Source organism: Centruroides vittatus, unplaced genomic scaffold, assembly GCF_030686945.1.
Source record: "Centruroides vittatus isolate TY-2023 unplaced genomic scaffold, ASM3068694v2 contig_2210, whole genome shotgun sequence".
NCBI lineage: Eukaryota > Metazoa > Arthropoda > Arachnida > Scorpiones > Buthidae > Centruroides > Centruroides vittatus.
In genome coordinates, this window is record NW_027121378.1 from 268947 (window position 1) to 295720 (window position 26774).

At 25.1% G+C, this 26774-nt stretch overlaps 1 protein-coding gene across 1 annotated transcript in view; it reads left to right on the forward strand.

The window, feature by feature from the left end:
* The window catches only part of LOC136970933 (uncharacterized), a 138362-nt gene that overhangs the window by 37851 nt on the left and 73737 nt on the right, over positions 1-26774 (forward strand).

Sequence of the window (26774 nt, forward strand, 5' to 3'; positions counted from 1 at the left end):
AAAGATGGAAAATTTGAGAAATGAGAATGGCGGTGTTGCACACAACATGGAAGTGAACTGATGCCTATGCCACTATAAGCTAGTCTATCAGACATTGGACAAGTAACAAAAATGACAAAATTATGGCAGTTTTCCATCTTCTTTTTCTTAATCTATGGTTCACTGTGTCAACTAGCAGTGGGGTATCTGATGCTGGCTCATAACCCAAATTTTAGCTCTCACCTCAAAGCAAAAAATCAGCAGAGAGATGGCTTGCATCTCAAAAAACTTGTAAGTTGGGACACTTGTAGGTCAAGATAGGTACCACAGTATTTGCCATTTTTTAAATACCTTTTTTTCAGTGGGAGATAAGAGTAAAACTTCCTTTTTGAAAAAATTATCCACTTAATGATTTGAACAAGTTCATAACTGCATCTTTAACTTCTTCATTATCTCAGAAGTGTAAGCCACCAAGATGGACTCCAAAAAGTAAAAATTAGAGGGTGCTAAGTCTGGACTTTGTACAGGATGGTCCATTACATTCCATTCATACTTTTTAGTTGGTCTGAAGTCTGATGTGCAACACAGGAGTTGCATTGCATTATTGTGCAGCAGGTGTACAATCCTGAGCATGGTATGAACTTAGCACTTTCTGAGTTTGTTTTTGGAACATCTTGGTGGCTTACACTTCTCATGTGATGAAGAAGTGAAAGATACAGTCATGAAATTGTTTAAATCATAAATGGAGATTTTTTTGCACTTGTCTCTTGCTGGAAAAACTGTTTGGATAAGAATGGTGACTATATAGAAAAATAGTTTAGACTGTATACTTTCAAAAGTCTGATGTAATTTTTTAATGTAATTTGTTATAAAAGATTTTACTTTTGGGATATTCCTCATAATCTTCAAAGTTTTTTGTGTTATTCATAATTTCATTTTAAAGCAGTATAAATTAAAGCAGAAAGCAAAATATTAAGTTGACTATAAAAAATTATAATATAAAATGCAAACCTGAAACCTTATTTTTTAACAAGATATGGATCTTTGCTGTTTTTTGAATAATTTTCTGCTCTTCCATTCTGTTAAATTTATTTTTTTTTGTTATAATTTATGAATGCATTGATATTTTACCAAAAAAAAAAAAAATACTTTGCAGCCTTTCATAGAGTATGATTTAGAAATAAAACTTACAATTATTATATAGCAAATAACTAAGTAATATCATACTAAGAATTCAATTTTAATGAAGCATTACATGTACTCTACCACAATCATATACAGTTATATAGGAATTTAATAGGCAAATGTGATTTTCTAAGGTTTGTTTTTATTTATTTATTTACTTTAGTAGCTTAATTATTTTATGTTCAGTCAATATTGGCCAATTTACTTTTGTTCTTTATTAAAAATGCTATTGCTGTGCATCAAAAAAAATTCTAGTTGATGATATATTTTATATATGATCAGTTAAAAATAGAAAATAGGAGTTTATCTATTAGAAGTAATGAAAATACTATTTAGAATTAATGTAAATACATACAAAGTAGTTGTAATGGATATCTTTTCAATTTTGACAAAGACGAAGCACTCCATTGAATGTATTCTTGTTTTCTCTGGAAGTTTGATTAAAATTCTATAATCAATATAAATCCAAAGTACAAATTATTTTTTATTTTTAAAAAATGAATTAAGAAAGAATCTGTTTTTAATGCTATTTTTATTTTGGTAATTTATCATTTTTCCCCTGATTTCTAATAAAAATAATTAAAAAATAAATAAATTTTTATTTTTATTTTTTAATTTTTATTATTAACAAAAAGGTTTTTATCACAATTAAATTATTGATTTGTGCTCTTAATATAAATTGTTTATAAACTATTTTTGATTAGATAAAGATTTTTTTTTTTTAAATATTAGTTTTAGACCTAAAACTATATTCTGTATAGACAAATTAATATAATAATATATTTTCAGACATTGACATGATGATTCATAAAATAATATCATAAATGTTAGTCATTTTCAATCTATAATAGCTTATTTGTGAAAAAATATTCATAATGATATTGTATTAATAACACCATTAATTATTTTAATTCTTAATCTTTATATATATTTTTTATAGCTCTATATTTTTGTGTATGATTCAAAATGGGTTAACATAATGGATAGATGGAAATGCGGTGACATCTCCACCTGTATTTCTCTTCAGTCTGCGTATTGATCATCTCTATATATTGATGACTTTATTGCAATATTCTACAGACCAAAACCAAAATGATTTTTTTTGTCTTTCTGTTTGCTTTTTGAGTTTTTTTTTTATTTATTAATATTCAATGTATTATCATTTATATCTATGCAGAAAATGAACATATATTATCATCATTGTATATTTTCATATTAGCAAAAATACATTTAAAGATGATTATTTTGAATTTATTTTAATCACAAATAATAAGCCAAATATTTCATTGTTAATTAATAAAATAGAACTATATATTTTATTATATGATAGCTTTTAAATTAATAATTTTGATTATTTACAATTAGGCTACAAAGTATATTATAATGAATATAAACTATTATACAAAATCAGATGTGTTGATTATTTTTGTAGTCACCTAAGTTTTATATTAGCTTTTTCAGTTCTTCCAAAAAAAAATAATAATAATAATATATTAGAGAGATAAAATTGTTATAGATTGCCAATTTTTTTCTTTTCCAGTTTGTTTATATAAATGAAGATCATGAATACCTTTATATAAGAATAAAGAAACTTCAAACAATTTATATTATTATTAATGAAAACAACTTAAATTAACAAAATTATTGCAATCAATAATTCAGATATAAAAGGTTATCAGTTTTTTTAGTGTTAATTAAGAGTGTTATTAAGAAACAGAAGTTCTAGACACACAAAAAGGTTTGTTTCTTAATTAATGCCAAAAAAACTAACAATCTTTTCACATTTGTAAGTAATTTGGTGTACGTCAATATCGTACTGAATTGAAAAGTCAATCATTCAAATTCAGACTGCAAATGTTTTTTTCTTTTATTAAGTTTAATAATTAAGTGTAATTAATAATTATAGAAAGTTATTATTGGAGAAGTAATTTAGAATGTATATAACACATGTCTGATTGAGAGGAAGATTGAACAGATAATCGTCACATCTTGGGTCTGAAGGTCATTGGTTTGGATTTAAAATTAACGATAAAAAAATATTCGGGCTTTAATAAGATAATTGCAATTATGTCTGACTACATATACGTCCTCATGACAATCAACTGTATAAATGTCATGTAATATATCAGTTGTTGTAATTGTATTTAGTTATAACCTTTTAATCTGTATCAATTTTAAAATATAATTTTTTAGTGTATTAATTACCGAATTAAAAGTTATTTAACATCTGAAATTTAAAAATTAATACAGAAGTTTCTGTGTATGGATTATTAAAAAATAAGTAGGTCAGATGGCAGACAATGAGTAATTTTCATCTGTAATGTTATGAGGAATCAAATCTGACTCAGTAACGTCTTATGTAAATTTTAATCTAACTACTATATATATATATATATATATATCTTTCCATTTCAGTTAAAACATGTTTACAAAATCTGATTGTTTGTGTGTGACTGTTTGGATGTTACAACAAACATTCAGTTTGAGTCTAAATTTTTAAAAATATATTTTATTTAGATAGGATTCATGCTTTGAATAAATTTTAATACATGCCGTTCTTAGAAAATAATAAATAATAGTCTAATTTTTTAAATTCCTATGAATTGCTATGGCGTTACGTTATCATAGTTATTAATAGAAACATTTAAAATTTTGTTATAATTTGTTGTTGGGTTGGTTAGAAATTTTATGACTAATTTTGTATTTGAACAGAATTTCTTCTTGATGTCGGCAATATTCCAGAAGAATGATTGGTTTGATTATTTGAATGATTTCTTGAGTAAATTGCAGTAATAATGTAATTGCAAATATATAACAACATAGCAAATATTAAGAAAACAATACATAATAATTACAAATTTTGATACATTAAATAATAATTATTATTATATTTGTCTAGATGTATATTAAATAAGCAAATATTCTTTTGAGACAAAGTTTTCAATAATGTTTATTACACCTGCTACTAAAGATAAGCAGTTATCAATAACATTTATTTATTTATTTTTTCCAACTATCCAATTACTACAAATATCTTTATGTAATAATAGATAAATTTCCTAAGGTAATCATTAAAGTGACTTGAATTACATGCTAGCGAATTAGTTTCTGGATGGAATGACATTAATTTTATCACAAAATTTTGAAAGTTTGTGTTGTTGTTATTAACTACAAGTTTGATTAAATGCAAGTAAACAAAATTTAAATATGTATGTTGATTAGTTGTAAAATGATTAAATTTTGAAATAAAAATATTTAGTCACTATGCAATTTATTATATATTAAATTAGTTTAATTGTAAGAACTAAATTACTGTATTATGCTTTCAATTTGATTTAATTATTCAAATGAAAAATGCAGTTCGCAACGGATATTAATGCATATCACGAAAAATTGTTAATTATGAAAAAGCATGGGATTTAACTTTAACATTAGTCAGTCAATGACTTCTAAAACATAGACATAAGTTGTCCTAAGCTCTTAGAATTCCTAGAATTAACTATAACAATAAAAAAAGTTTCTGGGGAGGCAAAGAAATCTTTACAATTATGCGTTATATAAAAAAAATTTTGGATTTAAATATTTACAGTATTGTGTAGTGATAAACTTTCTAAAAAAAGAAGTTTTCTAATGCTTTAATATTGATTCAAAAACCATGTTTAATATTAATAGTGGAATGGCTTATTAGATCTTGAATAATAGATCATGCAAATATTGATAATTGATATAAGGCCTATGGTGAATAAACTATAATATTCTCAATTACTGAATTATAATTTCTAAAAATATACTTTGGCAAGTTCAATCTTCCAACTTGTATTAAAATAACGTTTAAATTGTTAACTCATTATACTTGATCTGGTATTCCGTTAGATAAAAATATTTGTATTCTAAGTTTTTTAATAACACACGTATTTTTAAGTATTGATTTTGTTCTTAGATTTTGTTAAAAATAATAATCTACAACTTTACAGTTCTAGCTTTTGTTTATTTAACTTTTATTTAACTTTTACGTATGAAGTAAGTAAATAAGAGGTAAGAATATACTTTAAAACATGTCAGAAGTTCAAACAATTAGACTGAGAGATGTGTAATTATAGATTGCTTATTCTTTTGAGTGAAGCTGAGAAAACAAATCTGCATACAATAATTATGAAATCTCTATATTTTAAGTATTATAATAAAAAGATCACTGCCTAGAAAGCAACAACCTTTTTTAAACAGCAAAAAAACTGCTTAATAACTAACATTTTTTGGCCTTATTAAAAGACCGTCTTCCGGTTTACAAAAATTCCATTGATTATTGTGGATTTAATGGTTAAGAATGAAAGAAAATAGAACATAAATTTTGGGAACACTGAACAATTTTGTAATTTTAACAAGCTCTTATTAAAATTTAAAGCCTTTGTTAAGCAAAGTTTAAATATCATCATCATCAGTTTTCATTTTTATCTGAAATATTTTTACCATTCAGGTTTTTACACTTTGGCCATCTTCATCAAATAAGAAACTAAAATAAAATTTGCATTTATACAATAATATAGTATATGTATTTGTATTCTACATGTATTTCAGATAGTTTATTGTGTTTATGCATGCTTAAGGCTTTTTTCCAGCAATTCTGTGTTTATTACTTTTTAACAGCTTCTCTTTTCTTCAATATTTCTATTATTGATTTTTATATGTTGTTCAGAGAAACTTCAAAGAATTATATGCATTTGCTTCTTTTATTAGTTTGAATTATTCTTTACAATTATGTAAATTTTGAAATAATAATTCCTCTATTTCCAGTAGTATTTTACCATCAGAGATTATAAACAAACTTTGATTTTACCAGATAACTGGTAAATTTTTATTTTGATTATTATAATTTGGTTTACATAAATCTGGTGATATTTAGTTTGTGATTTTACTTTGCAATTTATGGGCTATTCCCAAAATGTTTTTTTCCCTTATGTTTTATATTCAAAATCATTAATTGATGTAGTTTATGTTCAAAGAAATAAAACATTTGTGTAATTAGAGATTTATCATTTATAAAATAAAGAATTTACTGTAAATTTTTGCCTAGCTGGTTTTTTCTGTACAATATAATGCTATCTTTCTTCCTTTCACTATAATATATTTACAGGGTTCCTATGCACCTGGAAAGTCATGAAAAATCAGGGATTTTCATTAGTGTTCAGGGAAAGTCAGGGAATTTGTTTCTTTGTTCATTTTTTGCTGACAATATATTTGACTAAGTGTAGCCATCTGTAGGCAACAAGAAGTAATGTAGTGCAATACAACTTATGAAAAAGGGTACAGAATATTTTCAGGACTCAAAATTTCTTCTCTCAAGCTTACACAAAAATTTACAAAGTACACAAAATGATAAATAATTTAAATGGTATTATTTATCATTTTTCATTTTAATAATTTTGATTGCATAACAAAACAATTTCTGATTTTTTTTTTCCAGCTTATTAATATTTATGAAGTTCAGGAAATTTATTAACAGATAAGTTTAATAATTACATACTTTTGTACATGGATTATATAGAATTTGTTAATGAATAATAAAAAAATAATTGTTTCTTTTTTCAAAGCTTTGTAGACATGTAGATATTCTGTGGATTAATAACAGAATTTTAATAAAATATTTTATTTTTAATTTTAATAATTTAGAAATTATAAAAAATATACAACTGTTAAGTAGTAGAAAAAAAAACTAATTAAAATGTTGGAGAAGCAAAACATATGTGACTAGGAAGTCAAATACTATTTTATTTTGTTAATGTGCCATACTCTAAGGAATGTGGGAGTCAGGGAATTTGTACAGAGTTAGTCAGGGAACGTCATGGAAATAGAACAAAAATTTGAGTAGGAATCCTGTATTTAAGAGTGGAGCTGTTTTTGTGTCAACTGCTCTTTAACCCACATGGTTCACTTAACAGAATTTTTTTAATGTTTCAAATTATCTATGTATCTATCTAATGTTTTTTTCATTTTGTATCATTGTTTTTATCTAAAATTAATACACAACTCTTAAAAATGGATGCATAAACATGGAAGTTTTTTGATATCTTTGCATCTTTTAAAAGAATTTTGTTGCAGTTACATTCTGTTATTGAATGTATTTACTTGTAAAACCTGAGAATGACTGAGTAAGATCAAAAACATTTGTTTAATTATTAAAATATTTTTTAATGCTGGATATTCTGGTTTTTTTAATGTCTTTGTATTGTTTTTATCATTGAAATAGAAAAGCTAGAAATATTTATAGGTATCAAACATGCTTTATTATGTATTTCGGATTGATTTAATTTCCGTCGTGATGTTTCTACTGCAAACATATAAAACTTAAAAGGCTGTTTTTATAAACATTAACATTTTTTATTCATTCTTATTAAAGATTTAAATCATTACGAAAAGGATTCAAATACAGAATTTCATTAGTTTTAGTTCAGAGATTTAACAAAAAATAATTTTAACTATTGGATTTAACTTCTAAAATAGATAATATATATTGAAGCAATCATTCTGCTGATAAAAGTAAATTGCAATTAAAGCTTAGATTTAAAATGATGGCAAGTTTAATAAATTTTACAGCTTTTGTGAGAGAGATTATATATATATATATATATATTGCTTTGTTTATCTGTCTATTATCTATTCATTTAAAGCTTTTCTAGTTGTGAATAATAATTAATAGAGCCTATTGAATTTAATCAATTAGCACACTGTTTATTCATAGAATTTGTTGTCATTTATAAAATTTAATAAAGTTACTATTTATTTTGAAGTCAATAAAGACAAGAAAAAATGTTTATTATGATAAATTCATTATTGGTTTTGATAAAATTTTTACCAAAAATTATCGTAAAACTTAATTGTATTGCATAGATTATGAAATTTACTTATTTATTATCGCCTAAGCATCTGAAGAAAGGATGGGACTGTTGTTTTCTGAGGTGTATAGAAAGGACAAGATGTGAAGACACTTTTAATGTATTGTCTCATTTAAAAGATTTTTTTTTATATATAAAATTTCCAAGTTTGTATTTTGTAAAATTGTGAAAAATCTTTATGATTAATACGATATTAATTTAAAATTTTGTTGTAAACTGATCTTAATTTTTAAATGTTAGGTAAGTTTTTTTCCATTAAAGTTTTTTAAGTTTAGATGTGTACTAGTTAAATAAATTACATTGAAATAAATTTATTCTTGTAAAAAAATTAAGGCAAAATGTGATTTCCCGTCAGAAATAAGGAAAATAATTAAAAACAAAATTGTTTAGAAATCTCAACTTCATTTAAATGTTTTCAAGGCAACTTGATTCCATTTTAAGATTGAATATATTATCTGTTGTTTGAGTTAAAAACAACATGCTGATAGTTTAAAAAATAAAAAATTTGATCGGTTGAAAATATTTGAAATTCTTAAATAACACTCACTTTATATTAAATTGCTTTTTATATCACAAAACCTCTATTTATTATAATAGAAATGTTTTGTCCATTTTATCAGAAAACTTAAATTCAAATTTTAATTTTTTATCGTCATAAAGTATTAAACGAGAGGTCTTGTCTTGAATTTATTTTCTTTTCATTGGAAATGATGTCTGGGAAATTGTATATTGTGTTGTTGCTTTTTTAATATTTTCGAAAATTAAGGCAATTACAAAATTTTTCTTTTGAATTGAGAAATATTTAACAATTTGAAGAAAGATTTACATTTTATTTCGGATAATATCTATTACAGCTTCTAAATTGTTATTCATAGTTCATTACTATTACTTCAATAATATATTAAAATGTTTCATTAATATTCTATAAAATTAAAGTAGATAGTTCTTTTAAACCATATAAGGAATCAAAATATACAACGAAAAAATATCATTTTAGTAATAAAGTTTTAACAAAATACAAACATTTTTGATATTCTGAGGTCTGCATCAGGTTTAAAGATCTCGGTTCTATAATTTATAATTCTGTACAAGCACTATCTTTAAACCTGATGCAGACCTTTGGAGGAGGTCGAAAATGTTCATATAAATATATTTAGAAACAGCAACATTAGTATATACTTGTTAAGAGTAGTCGACAATTCTATTGCAGTAGTACAAAATACTTCTGGGATTATATTTACTTCATCTTCAGATGTTCTGTCTTGAATAAAATATTTTGTGTGTTGATGAATGATGTTAAAAGTATGATAAACAATGTATTGAATCAGACTAGTTACGATTGGAATGTGTATATGTTAGTTTTTCAATGTTTATTCATATATAAATAACATTTATACTTTCTGATTAAAGGTAATAAAGGAACATTAATGCACAATTAATTTTTTTAACACACATTTTTCAGTTATGTATGAAATAAATCGATAATTTTTATAATTAATCAATAACAAACATACAATAATAAGTATAATAAAATAGCTCAATAAGCAGAAAATCTAAAACATATATTAATTTTTTTTTATAAAAATATAACTTGTTTTGAAGACACTTTGAAAAAAGTTATTTAATTTTTATATAAGGAAACAAATTAATTTAGGAAGTCTGCTTTTTTATATAGAAAAATATTTTAAATTGTAAGATTTTGAGGCTAGATATTTAAAACTTCCATATATTTCTTTTTTTTTTTTTTTTAAGATAAGTCAGCTTGAGTATTAAGCTAATATTTACATAGTTCACAGAATTTGAATCAATTATATGTCTGTTATATGTTTCATAACTTGAAATGATTTTCTTCTGTTGAACTAATGTACTTCCTTTTAAGTGAGAATGAAAGTATGTTATTGTAAACAGTTTGCATCCGCACTTGATAGATTATTATTGAATGAAGTATTTTTAGTCATATTTTAATATTTCTTCTACATTTACATTTGTTTCAGCATCACTTAAGAACATTGTCAAACTCTAGAATGGATAACTAAACAGATTATTAATTATTTATTTACAAGAATTTGAAATTCAATTTTAAATTTACATGTCAGAAATTTGTCTTTCATTCAACACAAATTATTATTATTTTTATAATTCAATTGAAAATAAAGAATATTAAAGAACTGTGTAAAACGTATTCGAATATCATGAAGATAAATGTAACCGAAATATTTATTCTTGGAGTAAAGAATATCGTCAATAGCTTCAAGTGATGGGGATTAAATTTTTTAGCACGCTTGCATTAAAGTTATTTATTTTTCTAAATAATGGGAACAAGAATTGAATTTAAAAGCATAATTTGAAATCTCTAATTAAAATAACGCTGCTTGAACCGGTTTCATTGCATCGAGGTTACAGCTGATTTTTCTACGCTAGCGATATTTAAATAGTTATGATATTTAAAATATATAATTAATTAAAATAGAACATTAATTAATTTTGTTTTATAATTACATACAATAACAATATTGTTTACTTTGAAATTGTAAATAAAATATCAGTAATTTAAAAACCTGCTTTATTAAAAGTTTAAAAATCAATTCGCATATCTGTTCTATTTTTTTAAACTTAATAAAATAAATTAACTTTTGTATCATTTTCCTTATTCAATGCATTTTCTGTTATTAAATTGATCTGAAGTTTATTTAATAAAATAAGAATAAAGTAAAGCAAACTTGTCTTGTGTTGTTTTAAGTAAGATTAATGTTTATCCTAACTGTAGCTTATATAATTTTATGAACAAGAATTTCCAGTTCAAGATGGTCTTTATTAAATAGATTTTCTATTTCCTATATCTTTATGAAATAGAAATAAAGCAGAAAAACTTTCTTTAAAGAAAAAAAATTGCATTATTTTATAATCTTAACTTTACAGATTAATTTTTGTTATAAAAATAAGTGTTAAAGTTTTTCATTCTATAACGGAATCATTTTTTTACAAAATTTAATGTGTATTATTTATATAAGTTAAGATATTACCTGAATGATATAACAATTTTTTTTAATATAACAACATTTCGTTGTTAATGTTATAAAACCTCCAAATTCCAATGAAGTTTTTTTTGGCTACACTCCAAATTTATGACCATCTTTGAAGATGGATTTATTTAGCTATTTTATGGCTAAATTTTAAAGGAATTCTATTTAAACACACCAACTTTATAACAGAGGGAAAGTATGGCGATTGGTCAAAAAATGGTCCAACCCAAGATTTTTATATTTTTGGACTCAGACCTTGAAACATCGAGAAATCAAAAAAATTCGAAGGTGCATGTGTGTGGGACACTATTTTGTTCACCGTATTTGAAGTTTAACAACTCCTGTGCTTTTTGTTGAAAATCTCTGAAATTTTGCAGGGAGGTTTGTGTATTAGGGGACATTGATGCTATGAAATTTTAGTGGTTAAAGGTAGAGAGGAGGGGAATTAAAGAGGTTGTGTAAAATATCTCAAGTAGGATTGGCCTTAATGATGATTTTGCTCGTTAGCATTTACAATCTTTTATAAAACTCATCCCTATCCTCAAAATGAAGTTTGTACATTTTTAATTATTATAAAATGGCAAAAAAGTTTTTAAATAAAATATAACAGATGGCACCACACATGGTTTTAAATCTTGCCAGGAAAGTTAAGCAATTTGTTGCTTGATTTTTTTTTTTTTTTTTAAACAAGTACTAACAGAAATTTTTGATTTTATTCTTATTATGCTATTTTGTAATTCATTTGTGATGCATAAAGTTTAGAATTTACTTTCTCAGTTTCATTTTGTAGCACTTTTTATTGATAAAATTCTTTCTGATATTTTTTGAGATTTTTTTCCATGGTTATGGAAATGACTCCTTTTCAAGTTATTAGTTATTTTTTTTAAGGATAATGATTAGTAAACAACATTTACACATTAAAATTTCAAGTCTTTAAAGTTAAACACTTGTTTAAATTAATCTTAAAGCTATCATTAAATGTAATATATGCTATCTCCACATGGAAATAGTCAGCTATTGGATAATTTTTAATTTGTGACTTTTTATTAGATATCTTAAAAGTAAAACAAGCACGATAAATTTTACTTCCTTGGCTGTTATAGAATATAATATACAGAAATTTTGAGCTTTCAGGTTTTTTTTTTTTTTGCATTTCTTAACATTTTGACACTTAAAAATTCCAAAAATGTAAAAAAAAAAACTGTTACAAAATTGTCTGTGTCAGTATCTATTTTGTATTATATCTCTGGACTGAATGAACCAAAAAATGTATCTTTGCAGGTTTATTTCTATATATGGGACATTAACCTTTAACATTTAATATCGTCAAGGGGATAGGAAGATAGAGGAAAATGTCTTATCTTGAGTGAAAACAGACTTAATGAAAGTTTTATTTGCTATTAGCATTTACAGTTTCTCTAAAGACTCAGTTCTACAAAAAAATTAAGCTTTTTGCCTTTTTATAATAATTAATATAAAAATTATTTTTAATAAATCTCATAATATACAACTTGTAAATTGAGTTGTGCAAGAATCCTTACCAGCTTTTTCATATTACTCATTGTTTTTAAGCTATATTTGAAACTAAATGAGCTGATATTTCTTTATTATATTTTAAATTTGTTAAGAGTTTCTATATAAAAATATTTCTAATTTATTAATAGTTTGTTTAAGTGGTTTATATTGATTAATTTTCAAGGTTTTATTTGTAAATTTTAATTTCAAAAAGAAAGAAAGCAAGCTTTTGTTTTCTTTTTAAATTGAAATTTGTTCCTTTCTATCCTGAAGATCACTTAAGATGACCGAAAATGTTTGAAAATTAAAATTACAAGTATATTGCATTTTTAAAGGTTCGAGTAGTAGTGCTGTTTATGACAAGTGCAGTTTTCAGAAAAGTGTTCGCTTTTTGCTACATGAAAACATTTATTTAATAGAGAGAAATTTTCAAAGATGTTAGTCTTTTATATCTATTAGAAACAGCACAAAACATATGGAATCAATATAAAATTCCCATATTTGTATTTATTATAATAATGCTGCTGCTGCTGTTTTTATTTTATTTTTTTGTTTGCTGTATCATAGTTTAAATTGACAACTGTAGAAGTTTTTATAACAAAATATTCTACTTTTATTCATGTTTACTGTATAACCTTACAACAGCTACAATGATGATTAACTTATTTGCTGCTGCTTTTATTTATAATAAAATATTAATGCTAATAAGGGTTCCGGTCTCTTACATAATAAATCCATTACTATTAGTTATTTTATCAAAGCCATTTAAATATTAACTTACTGATAGTACTATTTTAATGAGAGATGAAAAGAATAAATTGTGAAATATAAATTTTAAAGAAATTCAATATATCCTATTATAAATCAAATATTTTCTTCGGTTTTAGAGTTACAACAGTTCTGATGGTTACAATAATTGTGACATCTGCCACGTTATAGTTGCTTTCTGGTCTTCAAATTATGGAAAAAGTGCCTAATTGTTCAACTGAAAAGTTAAAGTTTAAATTTTTCTTATTTTTTTTAAATTGATTATCTCTACAGAAAATATATCTAAAAAATATAAGAAAATTGAACACTTAATTATAGAAAAATATAAATGTTTCAATTGTTTTTGAACGTAAATCATCAAATAAGTTTTAACTTTGTTTTCTATTCTATTATATCTCTTACATTTAAATACTTCCATTTATTTACAAGAGAAAAATGTCGTAAATGCCTTATAAAATTTTGTTATTTGGATACAATTTTGTATTATGCTGGATAAAATATATTAGAATAAATCAAATGGAAGTAATTTTGTATAGAAATTAATTATTTATATGTAATTGTTAGTCACTGTTTTATTGTTAATCTTATTTTTATTTAAATGCAATAGTGGTAATTAGTGATTTACTATATTTTTGTATGTATAACCTGTGGGTTATCTGTGTTTAAAGACAATATAAATGGGAATGTGAGTTATACAATGAGGCATAGGCCTGTGCAAATAGGATTTTTAAAGGGTGGGTTTTAAAAAAAAGTATTGTTTTTCCATAACAGTTTGTTAATTTGTAAGAATAAGTATATTATTTAATTCAGGATGATGATAGTTTACAGTTTATTAATTTTTACAATATAAATATATAAAGTAATATACTAGACTAAGGAGAACTAAATAGGCACAAAATAAATATAAATTATATACAATATGCTGTTTAATTTTCCCAAATTTCAGTTGTTTAAACCTCTAAAACTTTGAAGTGTCTTGATTAGGCAAGTTATACACTGATTTTAAATTTCAGTTTTGAACTTGAAAGTATGGAGCAATGACTACTGCTGTATGTATGGGTATACAGGGGTGGGTTATGCAAAGGTTTTATTTTTGTGCTAGCCATTTTCTATGGATTATATATACAAAAATGTGGTGTTATAAATTTTGAATAAAATTTAACTAAAAATTTATAAAATGTTTGGGATGAGAATAAGACAAAGTATTCAATAAAATAAACTATAAATCATCATCATAATTCAATGATTCTATGGCAGCGTCAACCTGAGGTGTATAGAAAGGACAAATTATGAAGACATTTATTGTTTAATAAAGGTTATTGAATATTTTACGTTTAATTACAAATGATTAAAATGTAATGAGTTTTTCCTTATTTATTTTCCGTAAAATAATTAGTTTTTGTCAAACATATCAGTGAAAATATCATCATCATCATTTTATTGTTATCCATTGGGAATTCTTTTCCCTGTTACAAGGGGTTTACATTTACATTGTTTTTTTGTTTTTTTCATAACAATACTTTTTGATTTTTTAATTTACACGTATTATTTCACAAATACGTCTCGTACATTTTTATTTTAATTATTACAATTTTTTTTTGTCGTAGTACATTAATGATATCTTATTTTGAATATTAGTTAATTTTAACTTCTTTTGTTGTTATAAATGTCGATTATTTTACTAAAGTAATTATAAATTTTATATAAGTCTTTTTTGCTCATTTTATTTAAGTATAGTAACAATTCTATTAGCGAGTTGCAATTACAAATCCAAGCCATTTCATAGTGTTAACGGGTATCATTTAATTTTTGACATTTTAATATTAAATGGTAAGGTGATAAATCGTCGGAGTTACATAAAAAACATTTTTTAGTTGAAAAGTTTATATAAGTATTGTTAACAAAATGCGAATATTTATTTAAACGCAGTTGGACTATGGGACGTTTTACATTCAAATTAACCGAATACAACATATATGGTTGAACAGATGGTATTTTAAATATATCTAAGTACCAAGGATGATATTTACTGCTGTATAGGGACAGTTGGTCTTTGTTTATGGATTGTGCTATAGCTGAGTTCAAAAGTAGTGAGTAACCTGTTTTTCAATCTTGAATGTTATCTTTAAATAGTAATTCTGATACTCCCAAAGAATTGAAGATAGTTTTTAGTTTATTATGCCATAGCTGTTTGTTTTTTTGGAGATTACTTCGCTCAATATCACGAAAATATCAAGCAATCAAATTGTTGTTGCTATTGAATTTGAGTCTGTAATAAAATTTAATAATACGTTTTAATATAAACGGGAAAGACCATATACGATTAGTTTCATGACGTAGTGCATATCCGGGTATTGTCCGTTCTAACTGAAATAGTTTACGTAAATAGTAAATATGAAAAAGTTCTAACTTATAGAGATGATCCAAGCTCCAAATGGGGCTGGCATAAAAAATAATAGGGTTAATAATCGAATTATAAAGTTTCATGTGTATTCTTAAGTCAGAAGTTTTCAATCTACAGCATAAAAATAAAAGATTATCGATTGCTTGTTTAACTTTATTGTTGAGTTTAGAAATATGCGATTTAAAGGTTAGGTTCCAGTCAAAGTTAATTCCTAGATAATTTATTTCATTGACAGTTTGTAGAAGGATATTTTCATGATAAATTTTTGTTTCGTTAACAGATATTTTACTGTTATTCCGGAAGATAATTATTTTAGTTTTACTTGGATTAAATGCTAGATATTTAGACTTGAAATGCGAGTTTAATTGATTAATTTTCCTTTGAAGGGAAATTTTTGTCGGTGCTACCAGAACTAAGTCATCAGCAAAGAGAATGTAATGAAATGCTTTGTTGCCTATAACTATACCATCATTTGCTTCAGAAAAAAGATGATCTATATCTTTCAAGTAAAAGTTAAATAAATGTGGAGATAATGGATCCCCTTGAAGGATGCCATGGGAATGAGTTAATGGTGGGAGAATATTTTTACCGTGCTTAATCTTTATTTTATAGTTTTGAAATAGTATTGATATTGTTCCTATAAATTGGGAACTAGCACCACTCTCCTTAAGTTTTTGTTGTAATAATGGAACATATACTGAATCAAATGCCTTTGTAATATCTATAAAGGCGGCATACACTTTTCTGTGTTTTTGAGATTGGATAATCATGAGCAAGGTAAATATTGCAAATTCGGTGCCTTTATTTTTTGTATAAGCAAATTGAAATTCTGCTTCTAACTCGGTGATTTTGATCCAATGTTGGAATTTTTTAGCAAGTATTGAGGTGAAACATTTTCTAAGGGTAGATAGCAAGGCTATAGGTCTATAGTTTTCTGGTGCCATCTGATCTCCCTTTTTATAAATCATCGTCATAATAACGGAATTCCAAGATTTAGGGTAGGACATTGTTCTGTACATAGCATTGAATAGTTGCAATAATTTTATTTTAGAGTTCATTGGTAACATTTTTAGAAATTTGGTTGGTATATTATCATGCCCAGGGGTAGAATTGTTTTTTTGTTTTTAGACTTACTTCGAGTTCATCCATGGTCAAGTCAGAATTTAAATAATCGTCATAGTAGTTAATATTTTTTTCCATTGGAATTTTTAAATTATTTATAGTGAAGCTTTGATAGAATTTCTTCCACGTTTCGAATTCTATACCAATGTTGTTATCCCTTAGATTAACTTTCGGTCGAAATTTTCGAATGGTGTTCCAAAATATTTTACTATTATTGCTATTATTTATTAAATTTGATTCAATTCTACGAAGGTAGTTTTTCTTTTTAGTCTTAATTAAGTTATTGTAGATTCGTTTGGAATTTTTATAATTAATCAAATTTTCTTTATTAGGATTTTGCCTAAAAATTTTTAAATCTTGTTGCTTCCTCAGTTTTTTCTTGTAACAGTCGAAATCATACCAGATTTTTTTTTATTTTTATTTTGAGGATATTTATTATCCTTATTTAATATTATATAATCATTCATAATATTTATCATTATTTTATGTACATCTTCACTATTACAGTTGGTTATTTCTGGCATATTTTTAAAACGATTATCGGCATCAGTCTTATAATTGGCAAATTTGTATTTTATCTTGAAATTGTTATGAGAATTATCCGAATTCGTATAAGGAGATAAAAGGAATTTTGCTATTGTAGGAAAATGATCTGAAATATCAAAGTTCATAGTATAAAATTCTAAACAGCAATCTAAAAATGATTCGGAGAAAATTGTAAAATCTATGGTCGAAGCACCGGTATTAGTCATATCAGTGAAAATATTAAAATGCCATTTCATTTAATGTATCTACAGATATTTTTAGACATATTTTGAAAAAATGTATCACTTTGATAATTGCTAATAATAATAATAATTTTATTTAATAAATACATATTTTAATTAATTTTAATTTTTTTATTATCAAAGATGCTTCTTGTCATCCAAAATTGAAACTAAAAAAAATTACAGGATGATTGATTTTTAATTTATTTATTCTGTCTTCAAATCAAAATAAAATAAATAATATTGATTAAATAATTTATAACAACTGTTGTTATACATAATTAATTTAATAATCTAATTTTTGCAAATATTTTAATAACTATATATAAAAATACTTAGAAATAGTTAATTTTTTTCTTCAAAATTATAAGAGAAAATATTATACAGGTTTCAATATTGTAACAACAACATAACTTGTATTTCTGTTGCTGTAAGGAAAGTTCTAAATGATAATTTTAAGTTATTATTTATTATATTATTTTTAATTAATTCTATTATATTATTAATTTAAATGTATTTTTTCAACATTTTCTAGTTCAGTCACGTCGGTGAAAAAGTAATTAGTAAATTTAAATTACGGTTTACTTAACATGTAAACAAGCATGTTTATAATTTAATAATTCGGTGTTTTTTTTTTTACAGTTGAAATTTTCATTTAACATATAAAAATTAATATTCAAATCATTTTCTGAAATTATTATACTTTAATTATGAATGAGCAATTACTTGTTGGGATATTGTCACAATGCCAGGCTGCAATTTTAAAATATACATTGACTTCTGTTCTAGATCAGCAGTTTATATATAGTTAATCATGGTCTTTAGCCCTAAGCTTTTTATATCTGATTTTGATTTTTATCTAACTTCATTCTTGAGATTAAAGATGGATGGACAGATGGATGGACATTTTTAAATTTGCAGCCCAATAAACAATTGATTTAACAAATCAATTGTTCCTATCATTTAAACTGTTTTTAATTTATACAGATAAAAATACAAAAATATAAAAATATAAGAATAAATTCATCTTGATCTGTATTTTATTTTTAATTATTATTTTGTAGGTTTTTTTAAATTTTCAATTTGTGCCATAATACAGGAATTGATTTAGTAATTATAATAATTTTTTTAAAGCATAACTTTACAGCAATGTAGAAGAGAGTTTCATGATGTAAAAATTTAAATGATTACTGGTATATTAAAACCAAACGATTGCCAGATTAGATTGGGCTATATTACTAAGAATAATAATAATTAAATGCTAAGTAATTTGGCCTAGAGGTAAGCGTTAGGCATCATCTCTTATTAAATTTAATAATTAAATAAATATTAATTTAATTATATTAATTTATTTCAAAGGTGCTGGAAGAAACGTGTGTAGTAAGTAACCTGTATTGGTTATCTAAATGAATAGTTTTGGAAGCAAAAATTGGATGGAGGTATGGGTAGAGTAATTGGTGATGCATTCGCAGTACAGTATATAGCAGTTGTGGGTTCAAGTTCTGCTCCAGGCTGATTCTTTTCTTCCAGATTCTTCTAAATTAATTAAATTAGTATTTAATTAATTTAGAAGAATTATTCAGTTTAATAAGAGATAGCACGTAATACCTACCTGTAGGCCAAATTACTTAGTGTTTGTTTATTTATAGTAGCAGTTATATACCGTAGCCTGTTATAACTCGGAAATCACTTGGCTTTAATATAACTATCAGGCTTACAGATGTTTATATTAAAATATTACATGTTTTTTCTTATGATAATTCACGTTACTGTTTTATAGTGGCGATCAATAAAAGATCTAATGGAATTTCAGATCTCAACTTAAATTGTATTATTCATTTGATTTCCTTTATTTTTATCTTAGGGAAAGTATTGAGAGAGATTTGCTTTAAATAAAAATAAAGAAAAAAAAATGAAATATGACTATAGTTCACTTGAAGCTAGAATTTTTTTACTGTTATGAATAACACATTGATGCTAGAATTGATAAAAATTTATAATTTTAACAACAATAATTTGAGTTAGCAACTGGCTAAAGAACAGATTTGTTTTTCAAATCAATATACCAAAAATGTAGACATTTCACAAAAATTAAAGTTATTTAAATATAATGGATAAGGATGGAGACAGAACCACATTACTGCATAATTTTAATTTAATAATTTTCATTACAATGATATTTGAAAATAGTGGCAAGTCATGCATGTATTATTTCTGATATTTTTTCTGTATTGACTAGAATGGTAAATTAGAAATTGAAGTGAGAAAATTTATTAAATTTTTTTACAAGAAAATAAAACATTCATGTACTTTAATATTAACTTGAAATAAAATAAAAATTCTTCACTCTCTTTCATTTTTCAATATGTTAAAATTATTAGATTGATATTTGAAAACCTTGGGACAAGAACATATTAGCAAGGTTGAGGCTGAAGTTTTTAACGTGAAAACGTGTACGTTGGACGTTCAGCACCGCTTTCCTGTAATCCTAGAAGTTTGACAATGGCATTTGGAATGTCAAGCATGATTCTACTGACTTTCCAAACACCATTGTCAAACTTCTAGGCTTACAGGAAAGCGGCGCTGAACGTCCGACGTACACAGTTTTGCGTTGAAAACCTCAACCTCACTATTAACTCATTTTTTCAGGTTTCTGGGAAATCATTCTAAAGTTTTGAATTTATTCAGTATTTTAGAACAGATAACTGGTGATTAATGATATTAGAGGTTGCTAGGCTAGCCTATGAGAAGTTACAGATTATAAATCTGGAAACATATCTACTTTTTTTGTAGATGTTCAACAATGTTGAAGAAACTGAGTTAACATATTCATGTCCCCAAGGTTTTCATTTATTTTTGTTATTGGTATTCTTAAAATAGATAAAAAATGGCCTTACTTGTAAATTCTATGTCAGTACTTCTTCACAAATGCCAGAAAATCCAGCAAAAATGTAGGATTTAATAAGATAAACAAATGTTTTCAACAATTTTAAATTGCCATCTTTCATTTTTATATTCTTTAGCCTGAAGATAAAGGCCTACAAAACAATATACCTTATTAAATAAAAAATATTGTTCACTGTAGTTCGACTCTTGTTGAGACATTTCGGCAAGAGTGTGGATGGATTTTTAGTATTTATAACCAAGTCATTCAGATGAGGGTTGTGAATTAGACACAACCATTTTGCTGATTCATTTTTCAACATTGATTTGACTTTTTTTGTTTGTTTTTATTAGAAAATGATAATTTGGTAAAAGCTGCATACCATCTTGCAATAGTCTTGCACCTCACAGATTGGAAAACACTGGTTTGCACGTAGGTTTATACAAAAATGATCTTCGTGTAGGGATCTCTATGCTTTGGACGAAGGAAATTGGAATACTAAAATCTATGATTTATTTAGATATTAATCTCCTATCATTATATATACCAAAATTTTTAATTACTGATTTATCTGTAAAAGATTCAGGAAATGAAAAATATACAAAATATTAAAATTAATTTTTATTATATATATGTAAACAAATCTACAAACCTGATTCATCAGTAAATGCCAACTATCTGCTATATCATTGGACTACACCACACTGAAGTTTAAAATGATAACTGGCTGAGGGCCATGGATGCTAAAGTCATTCCCAGTTAGCATGATGAGTGACTAGTATGGTTATATCTAAATTAGTAGTACTGGAAGTGAAGACCAGATGGAGATCTAGGTATCATAATTGCAACGTTTCAGCAGGGGTTAATGGGTTTGCTAGTCAAATTATTTATTTCTGCTTGTTAAACTAACAGCCTATTCTATTAATAAGTTATATAAATATTTCTTCTATTTTGTTTCTACAGATTTATTAATTTGTTAGTTATTGTAATTAATTAAAAAAATACATAATGATAGGTTATCAATTATCTCTGTTCTCTATATACAGAACATGTTCTAATCATGGAATCTATAAGATATTAATGAAAATCTAGTATATATAAGATAAAAAGCTTTAAAAAGTGGGAAAACAACACTTTATTTTATGTAAAGGAGACTGACTGACAGCCTTACTGTAAAGTTTAGAGTGGTATAGACAAGCAATGGTCAACTTTAATATGCATGACAGTCAGAAATTGATATGTATATTATTGACAGCCAGAAGTTTAAATTTTTTAAGTCCTAAATATTTCTAAACCTTAGAAATAGAAGCAAGAAAAGATGAGTCTGAAGTTGCTACATGAAAAATTAGTATTTATTGTGTAATAACCATAGAGTAATTTTTAAAATACAGTAGAGCGTTGTTTATCCGAATCAATTGGGGACTGGGGTTGTTCGGATAACCGATTATGTACGAAAAAAAATATTACCTATCCGATGTTGAAATTTTTCTCTGTCGCGTGTCGCTTCGTGTTGAATTTTCGTCGATTTTAAGCCTGACGAAAATTTTTATAATAATAATCGAGGCTATCGTATCGTTAAAAATTATTTCTTTATTTTGTACAAACAAAATAAATATATTGAAAAATATAAAAACAAAAAATTTATACTTTAGAAGTTAATCTAGTATCAAAAAACGTTCGATTCAGCACGACACGGTCCGACTGGAAAGCTTTCGGTTAACCGACGCTCTACTGTATTACCAATTTGTTACTTCTAAAGAAAACATGGTATGTCAAAATTCAGCAACTCAAATCATATTGACATTCCACTCTACTTCAAGTGATAAAATTATTGATAAGATTGGATTAAATTCCCTGCCATTATAACTTATCTTCATCCGATCACATGATTTGAATTCAATTTTGAACTATGTTAAGAACAAAGTCTCGTGATGCTGTTTTTGTAACAAGTAAATTATTTGAGACTAGTTTTATCTAATGGCAAAAATGTAAAAACTTCATAATCAATTGATGCTCTGTTCAGTCAGTCAGTGGTTAATCAATGCTATTGCATAACAGATCAAATTGGAATTGTTGGTTTCTGGTTTTTTAAAATAATTTTGACTTTTTTAGAACAGATAGGTGACTGTGTAATATGAACTTTCTCATGAATGTAGTGTGTAAGACTGACTACAATATTAAAACTTCTCAGCAAAAAACTTCATATATGAAGACTATTTGATGTTTGCACATAACTGAAATCTCATTATCATCAGAACAAATTATATCACGTTTTGTATTTGCCTTGATAATTTGTAAAATTTATTTTGATATAAATGACTCCATTATTAAATAGTCTAAACACAAAACAACAAATACTTGTAAGATTATAGGAGTCAATGCATGTAAGGATAAAATGTTTTTTGAGACTTTTCATCCCAGGTTCAGATTTCTTATTGTAGTATTTACTCTGCAAAGATAAAATAATGCCTTTGATCCTCTTACTATGGACACTTCATCCTGTAATCTCACATTATAGTTGATTATTCAAAACTTATTAAAGCTTGTTAATTTTCATACTACATTTTCAGTCCCTAAGATTTTGCAGTTTATATTGGTTGATGAGGAGGTCTGAAGTTTCTTTTCAATATACCATATCATTAAACTGAGTATAAATTTATACCTTTTCTAGTGTGAGTTTTATATCTAATTCTTATATGTTGTTGTGGTTGTTTATAATGATCTGTTTATATTCCGTGATGTTCTGCTTCACTCACGTCTATTGATAATGATCCGTTCTATTATAACATTCATAGTATCAACACTCACATTCTGCTGTTGGCTGATGTAATCAACACTGAACAGTTCTAGCAAATTTGTTAACTATTATTTGATCGATTAACCAGTCTGCATTGAAGTTTGCTAAGCTCAAATTTGTTCATTATTTTAAATATTTGTAATTTGATAATTTGACATTTCTGTAAATGGTATGATGCCATCTAAGTTAAATAATTACTTATTTAACTTGGTGCTACTGATAATTGATGAGCTTTAATGTAATATTGCAAAGTTATATAATTTAAGATATGGAAATTATATTTATATATAACATTAATGTATAATAGTAACTTAATTTTAATGGCTTGAATTTGAGATTTGAATAGGCATCATTATTATATCTACATACACATGCTCACACACTACGGTTGCCATCTGTGGAAACTGGCTTTGCTGGATGATGTGATGACCGGGAAGGGGAGGAAAGTGAATGAGATGCACTTCTTCTTTTCATGCTTCCTGCATTCAGCATGCCTTTAAAAGCTTTAATTACATTGTATTTAACACTAAATGATGATTGGCAAACAATGCAACAAGCTAAACAAATAACACCACCACCAAAAGTTAAATTTTTGAAATCATTTACTCAAAGCAAGGTTTTTTTAAAATGTACAATTGTGTAAACATTTTTTTTTTTTCAAGGAGCAGTAGAATCAGACAAATATCTAGGCCAGTCTTCTTGAAAAATCAATTTTTAAAATGCAAAATGGCAGTCAACCTAGTGCAAACAGGTATTTTTACTTAGAATTACGATCGTACTTGAAAATTTAATATACTGCAGCATCATCTATGAATTGTAATGAAAACTTTCATAATTGTAATGAGAGAGTTGTTTTATTATTAAAAGTAAACTTATTGAATATTAGAAAACAATTTGTAATATTTTTTTCAGTTAAAATATAATTTTGTTTATATTTTAAACTGTTTTGCTGATACTTAATGTTTTTTGTCAATTGCCAGTCAGGTTGGCCCAATGCTGGCTGAGTGGTAACACACACACCACGGTACAAATTATGAATATAAAAGATTTATATGATATTAGTTTTAAGCTTCTTTTTGTATCTTATTGAATTTAATCATAAGAAGAACAATTTTTACGTCACTTTACAGCTAATAAGTACATTTTAATATGAATGATTTGTCTCACATTGAAGTTAAATGATAAAAGGTAACATAAACAAATTATTTTGTAATACGTGTTATTGTTTTAAACTTTTTTTATGAATTACAGTAAAAGAAAAGTTTGTTCATTTATGGGTTTGCTGCGGATAATACAGAACCTCAGTTAATCACGATTCTACCATATATAGCTTTAAGCTATTTCTTTGTTGACTAAAATTGATTTTATTTAAAATTAGAAAATGTTAATTTCATAATAGATTATCGATAATTTAAACATTTTATTATTCAATTTTTAATGTTAAATTTAAATTTTATAGTTAATAAAATTTCAACTTATTTCACTTAAACCAACATAAAGAAGTAACCAATTTATTTTCCTGGTAATTTCAATATTTACTATAATTGTTTATATACTTTATCAAACAAAATAATCTTGATCTAAAAATAATTATATAGATAATTTTATTATTGTGTAATTAACAATTTTTTTATTGAAATTTTCGAAGTATAACATATCATACATGATTATTAGTAATTTATTCTTATACGTTTCTCAATGTTTTTAAAAAGATGAGACATTTCTAAATTATATTTATTATTATTGTTTTTTCTTTGAGATATTTAATTTATAATACTTTCTAAAGAACAAACAAAATGAAATCTATTTTTCATCTAGAATTTTGTAAACAAGCATTTGAGATATCTTTAGTTAAATTTTGTTTGCTAAAAATAGAAGCTGCAGTATGTTATGCCACATTTAACAAAGTAATCTGGCAGGAAGACTACTGTAGAATAGCATGCTGATTCAGTGGTTTGAGTTTTAATCATAACATGGTTATGTTCGTATAAATTATTCTTAAAGTATTTTTATACTATTTAATTAGAATTGATTTTTTTCTCTAGAATAAATTAAGAATGAATGTGAAAAATATTTTGAAGGTAATTTTCTCATTTGGGATTGAAGTTAACCTTTTTGGTTTAATGCATTTATTATCGGCATCCTTTTTTAACACATCATCATATCTGTGTATCAGATAATCAATTAAATTAATTTGTTAATTGAATTTTGTAATTATATTCTTTTATAATGAATATTCACATAATAAAATACAATATCTGCTATTAATATGTTTAATCTTTAAGAATAAAGTGTCTCATTCATTTAATGTAATGTACTAAATCTAACTGCTATTTTTTCCAAAATTAATGAATTATAATAGGGAGATACAATACTTTTTTAATATCTGTATGTTAAATGTTTTTCTTTATATATATATATATAGGCTGTTATCAAACTGTGCCAATGTTTTAGGGATAGTTTCTAGAGTCATAAATAAGCCTAAAATCTTCTATAAAGGTTTATCAAAGTCCACTTTGTTTTCACGATATGGCAAACCAAAAAAATACTTTCCCAAATTTCTAGTCAAAATACTAACACTAGAATTGTCAGGTTTTTAAAGTAATTTTTTTTAATACTTCTGTCAACTGACTGAGGTATGTAAATGTCACCCAAGCAGGTCATTTACTATAAAGTGGATAATACTGTTTACATTTAAAATTTTGCTGTACCAATCCACTTTACAGTAAAAAAAACAAAATAGCTGAAAAGCAAGAGCTTGTCATGTTCATGTAAATATACTTTGAATAACTTTTTTTTTTTACAAAATTAAACAGGATAATTTACAAGACCTACCCAAATTTTCTTCTGCAGACAGATATTTGCTTCTTTAAAAACAGTTGAAACTCAATGTTCATAGCTTATTAAAACAATTTTGCCATATTTTTTGAGGATTATAAATTTTCATCTTATGACTCATTAAATTGTTTGTTTAATGTGAGTAAATGTGATAAAATTTACTTAGCTTTCTTCAGTTGCTATCTTTTATTATAGTATTATATTATTTTTATAATAATTATTTAATGACTACAAGTATTTTTTAAAGTACAGTATTACTAATCCAAACTCTCGTCATAATTAATCAGGCTATTATTATTCTATAATTAGTAATTAGAAACTAAGTAATTTGCTACTAGAGGTAGACCTTAGGTGCCATCTCTTATCTAAATTAATAATAATAATAATTACGGCAAGAGTTTGGATTAGTATCGATACATCAGGCATCAGGATGTTTATATATATAAAATATTACTGCATTTTATTCTTAATTTTCAAATGTTTTGACAATGAACACAAAATGATTGTAAAACCAAAGTGTTTTTACAGTACTGATAAATGATTTTTAGTTTCCATAAATAAGGAATAGAAAATTCTTAGCATGCATTGTTTTGACATTTAAT